Genomic DNA, 16,515 nt, shown 5'->3' with positions numbered 1-16,515 from the left:
CTTCTGTTTGCTGCTGGCCTCTCAGGTCTTCTATTTGATTCTGAAATGTCTTCTTTTTTGCTTCAGCTTGTTCTCACATATTCACAAGGAGGTCGTTTAGATCTGCGTTTATCTTTTCCGCCTCCTTGAGCTTTCTCTTGATGGCTTCTAGCTCATTCTTCATGGCTGTGTTTTCTTCTTCCATGCGGTTTTGCATAACCACTGAGCCCTCAACCAACATCATTCTTTGATTTTTCTCTAAGGTTAACTCCATTTGGAGCTCCTTCATTTGCTCTTCATATAAATCCGTCTCAGAAGTAGTATGAGTCGAGCTAGTAGCTCTGACTCTGGCAGGAGATGCCCGTAGCCGTTGGATGGTTTGATCTTTGACTTTCATCTGGTCTTTAAGCTCTATTACCTCATCCTGGCTTGCCTCATTCTCTAGCTCTGCCTTTTCCTTGGCATTTCTCAGTGTTTCCACTTCCTTGGATTCTTCAGCAAGTTGTAGGGTTAGGTTGTCCCTTTCCCTCTCTGCATCTGTTAATGTCTTGCTGAGTTTTCTGTATTCTTCTTCAGCTCCTTGTCGTCTTTGAGTTGCTGCCTGATTCTCTCGTTCCATCTCCTGGCATCTTTGCAATGTCGTGGCCAGACTGGCTTGCATCTATGCTTCTTTCTCTATATGCCCTTGGCTTTGTTTTTGTAGTGTGTCTACTTCAGATTTAATCAGAACTTCATTGGCTTTGAGATTGTCAACCTCACTTTCCGTGGCCAATGATTTTGCCCTGAGCCTGGTTAGCTTGTGATTTAATCAAAACTTCATTGGCTTTGAAATTTTCAACCTCACTTTCCATGGCCAATGATTTTGCCCTGAGCCCGGTTAGCTTGTGCATCACCACGTCCCAGTCATTGGTGGGTGGCTATAGGTCCACTGTATCACTGGCCATTTTTTTTAGTTCCACTAACCGTAGGCTCTGCTTCTGTTCCTTGGGTTGTCTGCTTGCTAACTTAAAGGCCACTGTAGCTGCCTCTTCTTGTGAATACCCCGCAGCTAGTAGATCAAGGAATGTGCTGAAATTCTTTTCTTCCGGATCTATCTTTTCCTCTTTCTGTTCATCTTCTTCTTGCTGCTCTTGCTCTTGGCTCTTTTCTTGCTAAAAATCTTCGTGTTCCTCCTCCTCTTGTTGGGTTTGGGGAGGGCTAAGAGGAGGTGGTGATGGCGGTGGGCTGGACTCCCTGCTTGATGGTGGAGTTGTTGGCTTCTTCTTAAAGTCCATGTCTGCCTTTGTCTTTCTCTCTCTCTCTTGGCCTTCCTGCTCCTCTAGCAGTTGGCCGTCGTACTTCATCCACTTCTGCTTCTGTGAAAGGAACATTTGGGATATTTTCTGTTGTAGCATCCAAAATCTCAAAATTCTTAATGTAATCTTCAAATCTGTCTTTGTGCACCCTTCGGGATGATCCCGACATTGCTTCTAGTAAGGGCTTCCACAACTCGCTCAAATCTCCTTTCAGTGCTCTCTCGGCTCTGAAGCTTTTCATCAATCTTTCAAGCCGTGCCGCTTTCTGTGATTTTGTCTCTTTGATCGGCACTTGTATAGTTTCCTTATTTCCCTTCTTCAACTCTGGCTGCTCCTCTTGCACGGTCTCTAACCAGTGCTTCAATCGTGTGGCAACTCTGGGTGCTTTGGGCGGTTCCTCTTCTTTATCTTCTTTGAGCCTTAGCCAGTCATTCTGTGATGGAGGGTCAGGCCATCTTCCCTTGGCGTGCAATGCCCCATAAACCACTTTCGTTATCAACTCACTCGGCACAATGTAGGTGGGGTTCTTGTTGCCCATCTTAACCAGATTGTCACGGATATAAGCAGCATAGTTGATCACCTTTGGCTTGCTCTTCTGCATTGCCTAGGTGAAGGTGGTGGCAATGGCTCTAGGCGGCATTCTGTACTTCTATGGCCGCTTTGTACACATATGAAAGTACTGGTTGTAGAGCTGGCTCATGATAGCCACTTTAGGGTTTGCAATATCTTCGAAGGTGTGGTTGTTTTTCTTTTCTGAGTACACCTTGACTTCATCTCTTCTTTTTGTCACACTATCCCCTTTGTTGGAGAGGTCTTCTGCCACCACTCTCTCTGTGATTACAATCATAGTGTCTGGCTTGCCCTGCAGATTAGTGACTCTGGCCACTCCATCTTCTTTGATTGTAGTTACGAATTCCCACACTCTTTTGATGTCGATTCCTATCGGCAAAGCTTCAAAATAGTTATGTAGATCTATCTTCTCCAGGTACTCTGCCATCTTGGTTCTGACAAACTCATTGAGCTCCCAAGGTAGCATGGGTAGCTCTATTGCATTTCCTTCAGTATCTTTGAACACGCCTTGGTAGATCTTCAAATCAATTGACTCTAGAAAATCCTCTTGAATCCACGTGCTGATTGGCTTCAGAGTTCCTTCTGGGATTACAAACGGCTCTACTTCTTCCAAGTAGTCTTTTATCGTCATTCTCTTCTTCTTTGCAGGTGATTTTGCGGCTGCCATAGATCCTGTTGCACTCATTAGTCCGAAGTTAGCGTTTTTTCCATATCAGCTGAGAAACTAAGTTTTAAATATCCAAATGACTTGAAAATTGAAAATAAAACTTAAAAGGAACTTGGGTAACCCTGCATGTGCTCACTGTATCATTATGGCCAAAATTTATCATTTAGACATCCTACGCGTAGGATGTCTTTTTCATCAAAAGTGCTTGAGATTTGTTTTGTGGGTAGCTCTTGGCATGTGGAACATGGTCCTGCTCTTGGATTTTGATTTGGACAAGAATTGGTTTTGGTAAGACCATGTGTAGTGTTTCTGGGCTCAAAAAGTGTATCTGGGAGGTGTTGGGGGCCAAAAGTGATGGGAATGGCTTGAAACTTGATATAGGAGCTCTTGAAGGTGATATGAAGAGATCTGGAATTGAAAAACACCATCTGTGGGCCAAAAAATGTCATTTAGACATCCTACGCGTAGGATGTCTATTTCATCATTTTTTGCATGTGACCACACAGATAGCTTGGCAATGTGCTCATGAATGTATTGTACAAGTTTCATGTGATTTGGACAAGTTTTGGTAGGTCTATGGCCCCTTATTGCCTGTACCCTGCTGTGCATAACCCTTTGCAACAAGTCGAGCCTTATGGCGATCGATCTCACCATCCGGCTTGCGTTTTAACTTGTAAACCCACTTCGTACCAATGGCCTTTTTGCCAGGAGGCAAATCACATAAAGTCCATGTGTCATTTTCTATAAGTGCATCATATTCTGATTGCATGGCAGCCATCCAATTTTCTCAATTCTGTGCTTCATCAAAAGACAGAGGCTCCTCAACATCATGTAAGCTAGACACGGCGAAAGCATAACAATCTGATGCATAAGATGCATGGTGAGAGCCTGAACGATTACGACTAGACAAAGGTGCATCCAATTTACTGTCACGCAAAGTGTGCACCAGCCATTTCGGCATACCTCTAGCCTGCTCATTTTCAGCCCTTTCCTCATCAAGTACATCATGTACATCTGCATTAGTAATAGGCTGATCTAAAACATTTTCAGAAACCCCCATAGGCTATACATTTGCCTCATTGTTTTTTGGTGCACATGAGGTCAATTTTTGTCCAAATGTGATGAAACTTGGTGGCTAGCTTGTACAGGCTATTCAGAAACTTTGTGTGATGAGAGATGTTGGGGTTGGTGCCCAGAAATGGCCTTGAGACATCCTACGTGTAGGATGTCTCCTGATGAAATTTTCATGGTGACTGCTATTGGTGCCTGCCCTTAGTCCCCCTGAGTCCCTTTTAAGCCCTATTTCAACAAAAAAGTCAAATAGATAGAAAGAAACTCCCTGTGTGGATTTCAGAGCCTCCGAGCCGTTTTCTGACTTTTGGAGTGCTTTTAGGCGATGAAATTTCTTGATGTTGGTTTCCATAGCTTCCCGATCCCTTGGGGATCCTTGCCGTATGGTTTTTATCGACTTTGGCTTCACCGGAGCTCCGTTTGGTAATTTGTCGCTCTGGAAGCACCCGTGGTTGCGTTTACATGTCGTCGATGATTTGTGGTGGTCTACCACCATAGGACTTGGTTGTTGATGGTTTAGGAAAGCCGCTCGTGAAGTTTGGTGGCAAACGAACATGCGGTTTGGCCGCGAGAGCTATTTGACGTTTTGTGTGTCTGATGCCGTTTCTGAAGTTTAGTGCCACTTCGGGTCACCGTATGGTCATGTGGGCCATATAGACTTGTCGAGCATGTCGAGATGCGCCTACCCATGAGTTTTGGTAGCATTTGGGCGTCTTTCCGCCGATTTCCCATTTGGTGGCCTCTTACGGGGCTCTAGAATTAGGGTTTTTTCCGATGGTTTTCTACTGCCTTTGGTCATCCAAAGTGGTCTCCTATGCTAGGGTAAGCTGCCGATGAAGTCTCATTGCTTTTGGGTTAGCCGTTAGGTGGTCACTTCTACTTGTAGGTCTCTACTGCTCGCTTTCTTTGTGAACCCTACGCTAGTTTTCGCGACAAAACGACAAACATGCGCGAAAAGCTCAAGGTGGTGAGCCTACCTCTCATGTCTGGAGCCTGTCGGATAGTCGTGCGCGTCGTAGGAGCTGCTGGAAGTCCCGTTCGTTGTAGGTGGCAGAAGCTCTCACTCAAAAGTCAATAGTGGAAATGAGCTTAAAATGAAGTGAAAATTTCTTATAATGGGGGTCCCCGAACCACTTTCCATGAAATTTGACATGTGCTCTCAACTTTTTGCGAGATGCGGTTTAGGCTCAAAAATTTCTTGATTTGGACTCCATTTGCCCAGTTTCCGAGAAATTTGACGTTTCGATCAAAATCTGGCCAAATCACGCTTTTCGCTCCATTCTCATAATTGCACCCCCATTGTACCATAGGTTGTCCTATAGTCACTCATCATCCCCATATATTTTTTTTTCATTACGACTGTTTTTCACCTGCTTTTTGTATTTTTGAAGTTTTTCTGTCAAAAATTAGTAAAATTAAAGGGAAAATAGAAAATTAAACCCAGAAAATCCCCAAAAATCATAATAATTCAAAAACATCACCGCAAAACACTATATACACTCACATGCAATTTTTATGGCCGGATTTCTCCATTTTTTCAATATTTTGTCCGAAAAATGGCTATTTTTACTTATATACACACACCTAGGGGCTTGATTTGGCGTTTGGCCCCATATACTTGTCTATTCATGCTGTATAAGGGCATATGTACTTGGGTTAGTCCAGAAAATTTCGGAATCAAACGGAAACCCTTAAAAATAGTCGAAAAAACATACCCTTTTTGCTCTTTCTGCCATTGGGTCCGCATTTGAGAATGCCTCCCCCTCCTCCTAGCCGGAGTCCTCCCGGACGACAAGGTATCACCTCGGAGTATGTGTCGTACATGGGTGAAAACTCGTGCTAATGCTTGGCCGTGTAATGTGGCCCTATATGATGCATACTCGGTCAATGCATGGAAAAATTAATATTGTGCAAGCGAAAGGTATAAGCAATATGCTTATTGGCATTTGCCGTCGAGGTTTCCTGTTTGTTGTTGATTTGGTCAGCAGATTTTCTTTGCAAGTAAAAGTTGTAACTCTACCGCTCTTTGTTTGATTGTTTTTCTTGCAAAAGTCGCTTGCTTTGCCGATATGGCCGTAGTCGTCTCCTTGGAGAGAATTTTCGTGGCGGAATCGGCCGTAGACTTTGTCTCTTTTGCTTTCCATTTGTAGCTTTGCTTTGCCGGTTTTTGTAGGTGTATTGCTACTTCCGCCGTTGTCATTGTTTTGCTGCTTATTGGCACCCACATAAATCGGTTTGCCGATTTTTTATGTTGTGTTTGTTTGCATGCCGATGTTGCTTGTACTGAAGGGAGTTCCTGTTGCTTTGGTTTTGGGATCCAAGTGCCAGTCGCATTTAAGTTGTTGCTGAGCATTTTCTTTGGGATCCATATCTGTTTTATTCCCGTGGTGTTTGTTTGAACTATCTGCTTCTGTTGACTTTTTCTGTTGTATTGTGGTTTGTCTGCTATGTCACTTCTATCTTTCCGCACCCATACTTGTTTTTCTCGTGTTGCTAACTTTGATCTCTTCACTGCGGTCGGTGACTTTTTATACTTGTAGTGAACATGGTTGGCAGTTCCCTGTTTGTTAGCCTTCGGTATCATGTTGTTCTTTAGTGGCACCCTTCCTTTTGGCTCTTTATCCAGTGATTGCATTGCTGGCAGCTGATTCTTCCGGGGTTGCTGAGCAAAGGCTACCACCTGTTGTTCTTGTGCATGCTGAATTTTAACTGCATTCGCATTCCAATCTATCTGCACATTATACTCTTTTTGCCAAGGTTGTCCCAACAACATGGGGTGTTGTGTGCTTTCATCCTCAACCACATCAAACTTGTGTGGGTAAATATATTGATGTACTTGTACATGCAATACAGTCCAGCCCAATGTTTTCAGTGAATGTGATGTACTACTTTCCAGCACTTGTGGAGTAGGATGTAGTTGAATTGTGGGCTTGAGCTGTTTGTATAATCTGTAAGAGATCAAATTTGCTTGAGCTCCAGAATCAAGCAATGTCGTCGATTCAACTTGATTGCTACCCACTTTGACTGCAATTATTGGCTCCATTGTGTCTTCATCAAAATTCGTTAGTCGAATAGCATTTATTCACAACGGTGCTCCACATTGTTATTGTTGTCGTAGAAGCTGTTTGCAATGCGTTCTTTTGCTTCTGCTTGGGCTTCTTCTCGTACCCTCTGTTTCTCTTTCATCCGTTGTTTTTCTTGATGGATGTGTTGAAGCATATCGTGTGTTAATGGTAAATGATATTTCTTTAATCGACACCCACTAATCCAATTTGGCATTTCTTTACCTGCTAATGTAGCAAGCTTGACAGCCCCACTTTGTGATAGGTCACTAATCACAAAGGGTCCCATCCCTCGCTTTTTAAGTTTCTTGGCATATTGCTTCAAGGTATAAACAAGTACATAATCACTTGTTTTGAACTCTTTCATGCGCACATGCTTGTCAAAAAACTCTTTTTGTCTTCTCTTTTTAGCATAGATCGAAGCTACAGCTCGTAAGCGAAGTTCATCTAGCTTTTCAAGATCATCTATTCTTGAAGAGAGCTCATGCCCTGTCCATTCTAAGCGTTTCGCTACTTGTAGAGTTGGAATTAAAAACTCTATAGGTAATATAGCATTTAGGCCAAACACCATGTTGTACGGTGTCGTTCCTATTGATGTTTTGTAAGTTACCTTGTATGCCCATAGTGTTGAGTGTAGCTATTGATCCCAGTCTGTTCTTGACTCTGATACAATTTTAGTGAGAACCATGCATAGTGTTTTATTTGTGGCCTCAGCTTGTCCATTTTCCTGTGGATGATATGGAGCAGATTTTCTATGTACGACCATGAATTCCTCTAGTAGATATTCAATGACTTCATTAAGAAAATGTGTTCTTCGATCACTGAAAATTTCTATTGGTAACCGTATCGTACAAAGACATTCTCATATAGAAATTGCGTAGTGGTTCGTGCATCTGCTTTTTGTGTTGCCTTGGCTTTCGCCCATTTTGTGAGATAGTCCGTAGCCACAATGATATATTGGGTATGGGTACGATATGCAGGGGGTGAAATAGGCCCCACAAAATCAATGCCCCATTTTGCAAATGCCCTTGCTCCCATCATTGGCCGTAGTGGCATTTCATCTCTCTTTATCGGCACCTTGGTGCGTTGACATGCGTCACAATGCTTTACAAACTCTTCAGTATCCCTATGCAATGTAGGCCACCATATTCCTACGGTTAAGACAATTTTTGCCGTCTTATCGTCTGAAAAATGGCCTCCACTTATGCCTCCATGTGCGTGTTCTAGAATCAGCAGGTATTCACTTTCACTTGCACAGATTCTAAGTTGATTGTCCTTTCCTCGCTTATGGAGTTGGTTCCCAATTAAATTATAGTCACAAGCCTCCAGCTCTATAGCCCTTTTTCGTGCTCTTGTTATGTTTTCAGGAAACGTCCTTGTGGTTAAGAAATTAATAATATATTGACTCCATGCATGTGCAATGTTTACCTGAAATAATGTCGCGTGATCCACTGGTCGTTTGGCACTACATATAGTACAATTGTTAACATAAGCATGTGTGTCAGCATACATAGTTGGCCAATAAACCCCTAAGTGTCTCAGTCTTTGGTGTGTTTTCATTATTGAACAATGAAATGCACAATCCTGGACGTGTGCTTCTTCAAGATAACACTCGAATTCCTCCGGATTTATACACAATCGTAGAATTTGGTCCGATCCAACATGATACAGCCATCCTGCAATCAATTGGAAGGTTTTTGTTTGTCGAATTGTTTGCTGTTTGGATCTATCTTCCTTGTTATCAAACCTACCTCCAAAGGAAAGAATGCTAACAATTTCCTGAAACCATTTGGGTATCATTTCAATATTGAAAAGATAAGCGTCAGGTATGTCATCATCTACTCCTTCAGGAGCTTCCCCGTTTTGTATCCTTGACAGATGATCAGCCCGTAGATGAGTTTTACCCTTTTTGACCACCACTGTGAAATCAAACTCTAGCAATATAATAAACCAGTGTACAATTCTCCCAATATTGCATGGTTTATTTACCAGATACAAAAGAGCTTGATGATTTGTGAAGAACACAAATTTGTTTGCGAGCAAATAATGCCGAAATTTCTTTACAGCATAAATCATTCCTAACCCCTTCTTTCGGTGGTTGTGTAGTTCTTTTCTGCACTGTTTAACTGTCGGCTTGCATAACAAGCTGGGAAATCCATTGTTCCGTCTCTATGTTGAGCCAGAATACTCCCAATTGCATATGCACAAGCATCAATGTGAACATGGAATATCTTTTCCCAATCTGGTGCTTTAAGTACCGGTGCTGATACAAGGTTTTCCTTCAACTTTTGGAATGAAGTTTCACACTCCTCAGTCCAGTCGAAACTGACTAACAAACGATACAGAGGTTGTGCAATGACTGCATACATATATATGAATCTTCGATAATATCCGCAGTGTCCCATGAAGGATTGCATTTGATTCGCATTAGTAGCATGGGCAGGTCTACTATGACTTTGACTTTATCTAGGTCAGTGGTTATGCCATTTCTTGAGATAATGTGTCCTAAGATGCGCCCTTGCCATTTCTTGAGACAATGTGTCCTAATATGCGGCCTTGCCTAACCATAAAAATGTACTTTTCCGGGTTAAGACAGATTCGATATGTTCTGCACTTCTCAAATACCTTTTGTAAATGGTCAATATGTTCCTCTCGTAGAAGAGAGTGTACACAAAGATCATCCATGTATATTTCTAAGCATATTCTCAGGTATTCTTTGAATGCATGAGTCATTAACCTTTGAAAGGTAGCTAGGGCATTAGTTAAGCCAAAAGACATAACTCGATACGCATAAATTTCCCATTCTGTGGCAAACGTTGTTTTGTGTTGATCCTGTATTGCAATTTCCAGATGGTTATACCCTGAAAACCCATCTAGAAAGGAATAAGCTTGTTTCCCTACCACCCTCTCAAGTACGTGTTCTGTGATTGGCAAGGGATAAGTATCCCTTATGTGGCTGCATTTCCTTTTTGAGGTTCACACACACTCGCAGCTTTCCGTTCTTTTTGGGGACTACCACAATGGGTGACACCCAATCTGTATGCTCGATTTCATAGATGAATTCAGCATCCATCAGCTTGTCAATCTCCTCTTTGATTTGTTTAGCAAATGTGTCATTATATGTATAAGGACGTTGTTTGCTAGGTCTGGCATCTAATTTCAAAGGAATTGTATGTTGGCAGATCGATGGATCAACTCCTTTGAGGTCTTTGTAGGACCATGCAAACACATCTTTATACTTCTTGAGAAGTTGTGTTAGCCGTTCTTCTTCTTCAGGCTCTAAATCGGTTGCGACATAGACCGGCTGAGTCTTTTCACCTGGTTCAGCGAGGTCTATCCGTTTTGCATTTTCCGGCCCATCGTAAGATTCCTGGTTTATTCTTTCCCTGACTGGTGGTGTCATTATGATTTTTCTGTCCTGGATGGTGAATTTCCGATAGTGTCATGGTACATTCATGTTTCCTTTTTCTGACTCCTCCTTACCATCACTATCTCCCTCACTAGTCCATACCTCTCGTAAAAACCGTTTTAGTTCTTGATATTTCTTTTTACGCTCCAGTTTGGTCCACTCTGGGTCTTTTGTTTTTTCTTGTTTTGATTTTTGAGATTTTTTTGATTTTGTTTCTGTTTTAGCTTTCTATACTTGTTTTATTTCCTCTTGCGTTCTTTCCCTTCGAACTTTCGAGAATCTTCCTGATATTTGGTCTTTTACACAATCCTCTGCTTTGACAAGCATTAGATAGTGAGTTTTATCTTTTATTCTCGGCATCAGGTTCTCTCTCATTTTATTTTTTGATCGTTTTCTCCTATAGTGTTCCTGGCGTCTAGGGTGTTGATTGGCAAAATCATAAAACTTGATATTCTCTGTTTTCTCCCCACGCTCGCTTGAGCTGTCTGAACACTCATTATCTGCATCGTTATTTATCTCCAGATGCTCAAAGGAGTTATAAAACTCTTCTTGTTCTGGTGGTTCTACAATCTCATCTCCTTCTGGTATAAGGCTTACCATGTAATAGGGTAGCACATCATAGCCATCCTTATCGCAAAATTTTGTCGTTGGGCTATCTGTAATGGTACAGACATCCAATGTTGCTAGTATGTGTTCCCATTCTAAAGGTTCCAAGGCATCTTCAGGAAAAGGCTCCGGAATATAATCCTTGTCCTCAATCGCTCTTTCTAAGACGCATTCCTCTCTTTTTAAGCTCCCGCAATGTGAAGCTCCGCACATCCATATCTTTTTCTGTTGTCCTAACCATGCTGGGAGTTCGGACCCTGCTAGTGTAGGTGAATCAAACTCTTCCACAGGTGTCTGGTTCACATCTTTGTAACTATGGTCTTTCAGGTGTATTTTGGTTGTAGTCTCGCCATGTCTGAGGTATATGTGGTCGTAACCCCAATCCTAGACCATCTTTAATTGTCTCATGAATGGTCTTCCCAAGATGATCTTGTAATTGTTCTTTTTGTCGAAATCGACTATTGCAAATGTATGCTCATACTCGATTCCGCACGAAGTGACAATTACTTTTTCTAAGAGTCCTAGAGGCTTCTCCATGAACCCATCTGCCAATTGCGATTTCATTCTGGTAGCTCTCAAAGCCGGTTTTTCCCACTTTTTCCAGATTTCCTTAGTGGCAATAGCGACTCCTGCTCCACTGTTTAGAATAGCTTTGGAAACTACTCCTTGGAATTCTACTGGTAGCGTGGTGTTTCCATCTTCTACCTCGCAATATTCTCCAACCTTGTTTAATGGTACTGGCCTAGTGTTTAGTTGAGACCTGCTCAATTCTCTGATCCCTTCTTGAAGCTTCGAGGTGGGGTCTTTCAGTCCAAATTTTTATAAGCATTTGCCTACTGTGGTCCACATGTTTGGTCGTAGCCTCAGGAGTTCGGCTAATGTGATTGTGCATGCCACAGGGGTGGACAATAACTCAATCAACCCTTGTGAATCCATCACTCTGTTAGAAGACAGTCTTTGAGATGGGATTGCTCTCACCTCAGACTTGGCTTTATACTCTCCTAGGTACGAGGGTAGAGTTTTCAGCGAGTCTGGTCGGCTGTGCCCCGAACTAATTGATCCATGGTCTCCCCCTTGTGAATGTATATCAAAGTTTATTTGTGATATTGCCTCAAATTCTTCAATGGGAGGTAAGATCTCATTTTTCTCTTTTCTCGTGTTGTTCATGTGGTAACTCACCATGTTAGCTTCATTGGCATCACGGATTTACTTCCCCAGGTCATCTAGACCGTTACAATCCTTACCCATTTCTACCAATGTTTTAGGTTGGAACCCCTCACTTGCCTCATTTGTTGTATTTGGCACTATGATAAGCTCTCCCCTAGACCAGAGGCATTCGTGAGTCTTTCCTTCATTTCTACTTGTTTTTCTAGAGTTGGTTTGACCAACTTGCAGGTTTACCAAGCGGGTTTTCTATCAAGGATTGAGTTGTTTCAATCATCTTTCTACACATTTCCAACCTCTGTTTTTCTATTTCGGCATATGGATATGTCATCCATATTTGCTCTTGGGTTTGGTTCTTTTTGAGTATGGCTTTGTAAGCTTTTAGAAGTGCATCTAACTGCTCATTTAACTTTTCTGCCAACACTGATCCTCGTGATCCTGCACTTTTGGGTTCTGATTTTTCCTTGGGTGCTATGGTTGCCACAGTGTGTGAGCTTAGGCTAGCTAGATCCTCTAACCGCTTTAATCTATCCTTTGTGTGTTTTAACTCCTCGGATAGAGCTGTTTGCTCTCGTTCTCTTCTGGCTTTCATACGCGCCTTTTTAGCTTTCCAAGTGCTTCTCTGATTTTTCGTTTCTGAACTTGGGGCATCGGTTTTTGGCTCTTCAATTATGGGTTCGTTCGTCATTCTTTGAGCTTGGGCTCGTGTTACTGCCTAAATAGGTATTATTGTCTCGTTTTCTGATCCTCCACTGGAAGGCACTACTTCCAGCATGTTCAATGTAGTTTTTGCTCCTTTTCTTGGGTTCTTAGGGCAATCCGGAATCAAATGAGTAACTCCACACTTGGTGCAATATGCGTTGACTCTAATGATTTCATCATGAGGACAATCTCTTAGCCAATGGTCTCCACCACACTTGTAGTAGGGTCCCTTAGGTTGTTGAGGTGCTCCTTGAGCTCCTCTTTGTTGGTATGCATGTCTCTGCCCGCCCATGCCTCCGTTGGCTATGAACAACAATGTTCGTTCATCCAAGCTATATCTTCCCTCTCCTGCTGCCTTTGCAGCTGTTGGTGGTCATGCACCTCCTACGATGCTCCATGGTTCTGGTGTTGAGGGTTTTTCCGGTGGATAATAGATAGGATTTATTGCATATCCATTGGGATCTTCGTAGTATGCATGCATTGGCACCAAAGCCTTCTCTTCTGATTCGGTTACGGTTGGTGTGTATCTTATGTCGACTGGTCGTAATCCTGGTAGGGGTGGTTGTTGCCCCAACACTGATTGTTGTCTCTAATGAAGCAGGATCTGTGAAGGAGAAACTGTGGGCAGGGAGAAAGATCACACAGACACACGTATGGAAGGGGGTGAGCCAAAGATTAAGGCCCCCAATTATAATGTACACATATATTGAAGAGTGGCTCAAGTGTACTATACACTTGGGTTAGTAGCAGTTAGATGGGCGGCCGGACATGGCCAGCATAAACCCAATAATCTCCCACTTGATGGCCAATGTGAGAGGCCAAAAGAGAGAATGAATGATTAAGTCTCTATCTTACCCAATGCCCATCAACTCACAACAATGTTGAAACTGATGGTTGGAGAGACTCTTGGTGAGTGCATCCGCTGTGTTTTCTAACGTAGGAATTTTCACTAAGTCAAGGATTTTGTTTGCCACGCATTCACTGAAGTGATAACGCACATCAATGTGTTTCGTTTTGGAATGAAACACTGGATTTTTAGCCAAGGCAATAGCACTTTGACTATCACAGTGAAGAAATGGTAAGAGCTGGTTCAATCCAAGATCTTGCACTAAACGACGAGCAAGCCAAATAGCTTCTTTGCATGCTTCACTCAATGCAACATACTCTGCCTATGTAGTGGAAATGGATGTACAATCTTGAATAACTGATCTCCAAGAAATGGCAGAACTAGCAAATGTGTAAATCCAACTTGTAGTTGATTTACGACTGTCAACGTAGCCTGCATAATCACTATCTACATATCCCTTAATGGATAACTCTCCATGACCATAGCATAACTGTCTATCTGCAGTGCCACTCAAGTATCTAAGAATCGACTTGACAGCATCCCAATGCTTTTTACCAGGGTTAGACATAAATCTGCTGACAACTCCCACTGCATGTGCAATGTCAGGTCCTGTAGCCACCATGGCATACATAAGACTACCACAAGCTGAAGCATAAGGAACCTTAGCCATCGCATCTTTTTCCTCAGTAGATTTGGGACAATCTTTCTTGCTAAGTTTCAAGTATGCAGGCAATGGAGTACTCAAAGCCTTCCCCTTCTGCATGTTGAAACGATCAAGAACCTTGTGCACATACTCTTTTTGAGAAAGGTACAACAACCCAAAATGTGATTGGCTTCACCCAAATCTTTCATGTAGAATTGAATTTTCAGCTTGGTTTTCAAGTCAGCAATGTCCTTCTTAGAATGACTAGCAATAAGCATGTCATCTACATAAAGGATAAGCATAATAAGCTGTCCATTTGGTTGTCTTTTCACGTAAAGACATGGATCCTCATTACTGCACTTATAGCCTAGGGAACGCATAAATGCATCAAAATTTTGATACCATTGTCTGGATGATTGCTTCAAGCCATAGAGACTTTTCAAAAGCTTACAGACCAAATGTTCCTTCTCTTTAGCACAAACCCTTCAAGTTGCTGCCTATAAATCTCTTCCTCGAGATCACCATGTAAGAAAGCTGTAATGACATCCATTTGATCAAGCTCCATATCTTCAGTGGCAACCAAAGCAAGCAACATTCTTAGTTTCGTCATCTTGACCACTGGAGAAAAGATTTCCTAGAAATCTACACCATATTCTTGCTTGAAACCTTTGGCCACTAAACGAGCTTTGTAATTCTCAACATTGGATGCAATCTTCTTCTTGTAAACCCATTTACAAGGCAAAGCTTTCCTACCTTTTGGCAATGGAACAAGTTCCCATGTTTTGTTCTTTGCAATACTGGATAGCTCCCTCTTCATAGCATGTTCCCACTGAACCTTATCATTGGCTAGCATGGCCTCTTTGTAACAAGAAGGCTCACCACTATCTGTCAGCAACACAAAGTCCACGCCAGGAACAAACCGTTCTGGCGGATGTGAGACTCTCTGAGATCTCCTCGGCTGATCAGAGCTTGTACTAGCCTGTGTAGTAATTGGCTCTGGAGCTGTCTGTACAGGAGGTGATACATCGGAAAACGTCACTTTCCGGAATTCAACCTCTTTCATTGGCTGCCTATGTAACATTTAATGGCCTAATAACTTGTGTGTAGCAGAAATGAGCATGAACATAGTGGGCATTTCATTAGAATAGATTCCTAATGAGAATTACAAGAGTGCTTGGGTGGAGAGAGCAACAAAAAGCATAACACCTAGTTAGATAGCATCGACAATACTTTCAAAAGAGAGAGGAATTAAGCTAATGACAACAGTTGAGGACCGGATTTGCATGGAGCCGGTCCCCCCTCCAAAAGGCTTTGTATTATGGTTTCTCCCATCAAGAGAGACATTGTACAATACAATTCTTTGTGTTCCTTCAAGACTAGCTAGTGCAATGAAGATGAAAGCTTCATGCACTAAGCAAAACACTTAGCAAACACAACTTGAATTATCCCCGTTCTCAGACCCAAGACCTCACACACCTTCGAAGATGGTGAGAGCTAGCAGGGTATGAGAGTAGATTGAGAGGAAGAAGGAGTATCTTACGAGAAAGATGTACATCTCCTCACATAATCACTCATATTATCATAGCTTTATCTTATTAATTAGCTTGGTAGAGGAGATGAGCATGCATTGAAGCTTGGCTCTTGGTTGGATTTGCATCCACAAGCCAAGAGTGTGTCGATGTAGGCTTCTATCTCACAAGCTTGGAGTAGGTGATGAGCTCTCCATTAAAGCTTGGGAAGAGATAGTCTTATCTTTCTTCACACATGAGATTGTGTGAGAGTGTGTGTGTGATAATCCTTGCAAAAATCAGCCCCCTCTCTCTCTTGGGTGAGCCCTCTTGCTATTTGCTCTTGCGGAGCCCTCATTGTCTCTCCCCAAGTCAAGCCAATCTGACATGTGTCCCCCTTTCCCCTTTTGTGAGAGCTTTAGGTAATTAAATAATTAAACTAAACTCTCATTGGACCCCTTTGCCTCTTGGCCAATAGGAATCAGGCAAGCCATTGGGCTCCTGAATGCTCATTGGACCCCTTGTGAGACTGCCCAATAGTCTTCTAGGAGACTTAATTCTCATTGGTTTCTTTTATTAAATGTTTTTAAATTAATTAAACTAGATTTACTCTAGCTTAATTCTCATTGGTCCACTTCAAGGGTCATGCAATAGAAACTGGGCACACCTTGTGGGCATCTGGCCTAGGGGGCTGACATGTGTCCCTCATTCCCTTTGTGTAAAGGGAGCCTCTGTGTGTGTGTGCGGCTTTCTCTCTCATCCCCTAGAAGAAGGGCTCACCCCCTCCCATGTAGGGATATGTGTTGACTTTGGAGAGCACACAAAGCATCCAATGCCCCCTAAGCTTTAACCCTTTGGACACAACCTTTGAATTTTGGAACCTTAGCATTTTGGAAGTCTTAAGGGGCTAAACCTTAGGGTCTTTTTAGCCCATTGTTGCACATGGCTCTTTTGCAGATGGCCCCCCCTTTGGATCCCTATTTTCCCTCCTT

Source organism: Adiantum capillus-veneris, chromosome 24 (genome assembly GCF_014529385.1).
Source record: "Adiantum capillus-veneris isolate H3 chromosome 24, ASM1452938v2, whole genome shotgun sequence".
Taxonomy (NCBI): domain Eukaryota; kingdom Viridiplantae; phylum Streptophyta; class Polypodiopsida; order Polypodiales; family Pteridaceae; genus Adiantum; species Adiantum capillus-veneris.
The sequence above is the reverse complement of the archived record's forward strand: the minus strand, read 5'-3'. Positions refer to the sequence as shown.